Source organism: Camelina sativa, chromosome 12 (assembly GCF_000633955.1).
Source record: "Camelina sativa cultivar DH55 chromosome 12, Cs, whole genome shotgun sequence".
NCBI lineage: Eukaryota > Viridiplantae > Streptophyta > Magnoliopsida > Brassicales > Brassicaceae > Camelina > Camelina sativa.
The window spans coordinates 25,700,656-25,706,655 of NC_025696.1; the positions used below are offsets into that span (position 1 = coordinate 25,700,656).

Below are 6,000 nucleotides of genomic sequence, written 5' to 3' on the forward strand. Positions count from 1 at the left end.
TAAAAATTAATAGAAAATTTTAAATATTATGATTATTTAAATATATTAATTAAAATAATATTGGATGGATTATATTGCATGATGGCTTTATGGTCTAATGAGTTTGAATCAATATTAATAAATAGGCAAAATATTATATCTGAGTTTCAATATGGGCTCAGTATTCATTTTGTTACTTTTGATATCACCAATAATAGACATGTTGAATGAAAATTGATTTATTTAAGATTGAATGAAACAAAAATTGTGACTGAGGAACATGTCTATTTTCGGTGACTATTAACTGCCAAGGACTCTTTATCAGCTTAGTGACTGAGGAACAACAATTTTTTTTTTTTTTTTGTCAAACCACTTGCATTAATTACTCAAGGGAGAAGATTAATACAATCAAAGATTAAACTACAAGAAACAAGGGCATTCCCCAATGCCATAACAACAAAGAAACAAAGCAGAGATAAAGATAGTCGGCAATAGGTTCTTGAGAGCTTTGAGCCAGAATCTTGGAAGTATCTTGGTAGATGTGAGATCAAGATTATCGACAAACTCTTCCATGACCAAGTCAATGGATGAGAGGTAGCCATTTTCATAAGACGTATTGGCGTTAGAGAAGGGGTCAAGGCTGAGCTTCTCACCAGTTTGAGAAGGTCTACACGGAGTAGGAGCTTGACACAATTTCGAGCAAGGTTTGGAATGCTCTGTCGCTTAAGTATGTTTAGTGGAATTGCCATAGGGTTTAGAATGGTCTTGGAAGAAACAAAACCGCAACTAACGCTCGGACAACATGGGTTATGGACCCAAACACCATAGACACTCAAGCAGTAGGGTTCAAAGGGCAGAGTCGAACAGATTACTATTACCAGGGTTCTCAGGAGGAGCGAGTAACGCCAAAGCAACAATGGTGAATTACCTCTCAGATGGAAACCATAGAAAGCGTAATCTTGATCACACCATTGGCTAAGAATCGACATCACTATAGGCTGTAAAGTAGCGTACCTGGATTGGAATAGTTTAATGATTGGAGCCGACCTTGTATGAGCTTTTCCCTGGAGAAAAATATAATGAACATGATTTAATTCAGCGATCAAGGGATATGAAAGCATAGGAGTGAGGAGGATTCGGTAACCAGCGCTCCTTGGAGGCATGGTCATAATGTCGATCTTCATCACTCTGCAGAGGTAATATGAGGCCAGAAGCAAAATTCCCGAGAGCCTGTAGCTTAGATGGAGAGTGATGTTCAATGGATTGCTTTGGATCAGGGATTGGAGATGGCATTCACAGACATCGATCAGAACTAACGATTTGAGATTTAGAAGGTATCTTCTGCCCTTACAATCAAAACGAGAGAACAATATGATGTACCTTCGTGAATAATCGGATTTGTCAAAACTGGGCTTTATCCCTGAGGCCTTTACTGTTTGGGTTGTTAATGGGCCGAAGAAGGTGTCAAGGCCCACCAAAAGAAGTCCAATGTTCGTTTTAGTTGACCTAGCTGTATTGATAGCACGGCGGCGGTGGCTGGTCGGAGAAGGTGAGTAGATTTGCAGGATAATACACATCTCTTATAAGCAAGGTTCCAGCAAACCCAAGCCAGAAGAAAGGTGAAAGGTTCGGATGGGGATCCACAAAGACATTTCAAGATTGTAAGGAAGAGAGCTTGACCTGAAAACGGAGGCGCCGTGTGCCGTCGACGTCTCCACCGGGTGAGAAGTAGCAGCTGGTCCAAAGGAGGACTCACCTGCTAGACTCGGTGCCTCAAGGGAAGCTTTCTCAGGTGAGGATACACATCCAGATCTGATTGTACGGATGTCATTTGATTGTGGGTGCGGTACACCGGCTGAAGCATTCAGAGGAAAGAGGAGGGGGTTCATCGGAAACCACCTGCACCCTTTAACTTTGTCTATTGATATCTTGCCGGGATCTGAGGTTTGTGGAAAGATTTGTAACCAAAAGAAAAATGGGGAAAAAAGTAAAGAAAGAACAAATGAGACTTTAACAGCAAGGAGAGCAGATGGAGCGAGATCCCGACACCGGCGAGCAGAAGCTTCACCGGCGTCGGAGGAGGTTGGCAAACTTGGGGCCTCGATAGTAGTGCCTGAGAGAGAAAATGGGTTTTCTTTTTCGGGTGTTAGGAACAACAAAATTAAAGATGGAGTGTTCTGGATGATTAATGAAAAAAAGCAGACCTCATTGATCTTGAAGCTTTGCTTCAGCTTCGGCCAATTACTAGAGTTTTCACCAGATGCAATTTTGGCTTTGATTGGTGGACTCCCCTATGTCCACTTCTTTAATGGGACACAGTCGGGCCAGCTCATACGTGTATTCCATTTAAATCAGTATTTATCGGGTTTTGATTTATATCAACATCATACATTAGTGGTGTTGAATCTGTTTAATTCATGCAATGGACCTGTTGAATTTTTAAAAAATCATACATGTATTAAACTGAGTTGAATAAATTCAACTAGTTGAATCTGAAAAAAGTGGAACCTACATTGACACATGACGAAATATGAGAGAAGAAGATGTGAATGAGTTGTATCCATTTGCTTTTTGTGAGATTTTATTTCATCCTAATTATTTTAGCTCAATTATCTTACATTAATTTATTTTTTTATAAAATAAAAAGTACATCAAAATTCATTATTTAAAAAAATCTACAAATAGAGACTAGTCTTTGTTTTATTTGGAAATAGAAAAAAATATCAATTTTTATTATAATTTTCAATTTTCCTTGGACCAATTTTTTTGTTTGTGTGTGTTTAATCTTCTTCATTTTACTTACAAAAAACAAAAAAAAATAATTATAAATTACAATATAAATAAATTTATATAGAAATTTATTAATTTTAAATTATATTAGTTTAGTTTTAATTGATAATTATTATTAGATATGTAATCATAAATTATAAATTAAAATAAAATTAAAGAAATATAAAATAGTAGGGTAAGGTGTTGAATTTTATTAAACAGAACTATTGGGGAAGTTAAAATTGAATTGAGTGTTGAATGATTAGGTGGAAGAAAAAGAAACTGATGTAAAGTGTTAAAAGTTGAAGTGGAGAGTGTTGAATCTGATATAATAAACTACATTTAAAAAAAAAAAAACGTTATCCTCATGGATGCATCTTTACCTACAACAAATAGGTTAAAAAAAAAAAATTTATAGTATCCAGGGACCAACAATTATGTCAACAGTATACACCAAAATAACATAAATGTAACTCGAACAGTACTAGTGGACTCGCATTCTATTAATATGCTTCCACATGTTGGCATGATAAACATGAAAGTGTATTTTGATTTCTAAAATATGTTGAATTTAAATAAAAAAAAAAAAAAATCAAATGGGCAATTAAAACAACTCTGATAGATTTGTATAGAAATTTATTGGGCTACGATTGCTAATAAATTTATGTTGGACAAACTGCATATATAACGTCACGTACGTGTATGACTAATTTAGGCGTGGTCTGCACGCATAAAAACTATTAGAGTTTAAAGTCTCATATTAGATGGGATAAAGTTTTTGACCTATATATAAAGAATATAACAATCATTTTGTTTTGAGCTAGGTTTTTTGAATTAGGCTTAACAAATATGATGCTTAAAAAAGGACTTCTCACTAGTTTTTCATTTATGTGCATGGCTCATATAAGTATCATATCTTGTTGTGATTCTGATATATTGGGTTTAAAAATTTTTAGTACTACTGTTTCCCACTTTGAAAAGAGACTATTAAAGTTTCGACCAAAAAAAGAGACTATTAAAGTGTAAAATTCCACATCGAATAGGATAAAGATTTTTAGGCAGTATATATGAAAGATATGAAAAACTCTTTTTTAAAACTAGCTTTTAAGATTAGTTAGGTCAAATTCTAATAAAAGGGTTGGACTTAACATCATAACCAGATAACTGATCACCTTATGTATTCAAGTAAGCTAGCTACTATTATATCTCTTTCACAAGTGCCATGAACAAAAAAGCTCAATCTAGTTATCTCGCAATCACTAGAAATGAAAAATAAACACAAATAAATGAGACCATTATCGTTATCTCCCTCCTCCATCCGCCTAAGATATTCACTTCTTAACCCGCCGCCACAGAAAAAAAAAAAAAAGCAAAAGTATTTGGAAGTTTTCTATTAAAACCCTATCCTCTTTCATAATTAGTGGATAATTTTCTTATATCTATCTAACTTTGCCATCTCTTTATAACTAACTAAAACACTTCATTTCTTGCAAATGGTTAACACATTGTACATATTTTTCTATTTTCTTCTAAATCTAAGGTAACTCCAATCTAATTTTTGTCCTCTGTTACTATCTTTATAATTACTGATGTACAATAGTAATAGCGAAATGTCTAAGTAGTATACTCTCGAATTTTATTATTTTCTACATATAAAATTTTAATTAATATATTTTTTTCTTATTTTTATTTATACACCGCATACTTAATTATTTCTCTATCTAATTTGTTGATTAATTTGAAGTTTATCAAGACAATTTATGTTAAAACAACAGCTATTATGAAATGATATTTAGAAACCAAATGGGTTTTTTTATAAATAAAATGGAAGGACTTAATTTAAAAAAACTACAGAAGGAACCCACGAAGGTAGCAACCACAAAACCCTAACCTCATACCAAACCTCATTTACTACTTATAATAATACATAAAAAAGAGAGAAGGACAAAATATGAATGCTATAAAAGCGAAGTGGTACTGCAAAAGGTTGGAGAATCGTAAAAAAAAACCATAAAAATGGAAAAAGACATGGAGAGAGAAAAGCCAATGGAGCCGCTTAGCCCAATGTCACATATGCTAAGTTCCCCAAATTTCTTCATTGTTATAACTTTTGGGTTTAAAATTAGATGCAACCCATCGAAATTTGTTGAAGGCATCAACAACTCATTGATCAATGCTCCCAGATTCTGTAGCAAAATGGTAATTTATAAATATTCTATACGTACGCATGCACGCATTTTGTTATATATGTACTAGCTATAATTTTGGTATATACATATAATAAGTATAAACATACTGAATAAGATATATATAAAGAATTCTTCAGTGACTAATAGAATTAAATTTGTTTCTATCCCTTTAGTATGCAAATATCACAAGTATATTAGTTCTGAATTTTGTCTTAGGGATCATAATTTTTCTTGCCTTTTCAGGAGATAGACTACAAGAGAAAAGGAGAACCGGTGTGGATTCCTGTTAAAGTTCGAGTAGAAGATCATATAATTGTGCCGGATCTTGACTATCCCAACATTGAAAATCCTGATCTGTTCATAGAAGATTATATTTCAACCATTGCTAACATTCCAATGGACATGTCCAAACCACTTTGGGAATTTCATTTGCTCAACGTAAAGACATCAAAAGCAGAATCTTTGGCTATAGTAAAAATACATCACTCAGTTGGTGATGGAATGTCTCTTATGTCTCTCTTACTTGCTTGTTCACGAAAAACATCAGACCCCGACGCACTAATTTCTAGTACCGTGGCTACAAAGAAACCTGTTAATTCCATGGCTTGGTGGTTGGTTGTTGGGCTTTTGTTTTTAATAAGAGTCACCTTCACCACTATTGTTGAATTTTTCAAGTTAATTCTTACAGTATTCTTCATGCAAGATACCAAAAATCCTATTCTGGGTAATCCCAGTTGTGAGGTATGACTCAGATTCTATATCAGAAATGCTTAAGTGTTGAGAAGGCTCTCGGTCAAAGAGAGGGTTTGACTTACAAGCTCAAGAAGGAAGCACGTGGGTTTCACGTGAGGTTTGTTTACTCGGATTGAATCAAGCTCGTGACGGTTAAGGTTCGAGTTTGTTACTCACTCTCAGATCTGATCTTCTAATAAGGGGAGATTAAGAGGTTAAGTGGTTGTTAGATCTTAATCAGAGAGAAGTGAGAGAAGTGATTTGATCTAGAGTGAGAGAGAGCTTGAGCGTTGTAACAGAATCGTTCTCTTCATCGTTCTAGTGGATTACC

The 6,000-nt window shown here is 34.3% G+C and overlaps 1 pseudogene; it reads left to right on the forward strand.

Annotated features, from left to right (window-relative positions):
- Nucleotides 4,704-6,000, forward strand: part of LOC104733845 — an 18,263-nt pseudogene continuing 16,966 nt past the window's right edge.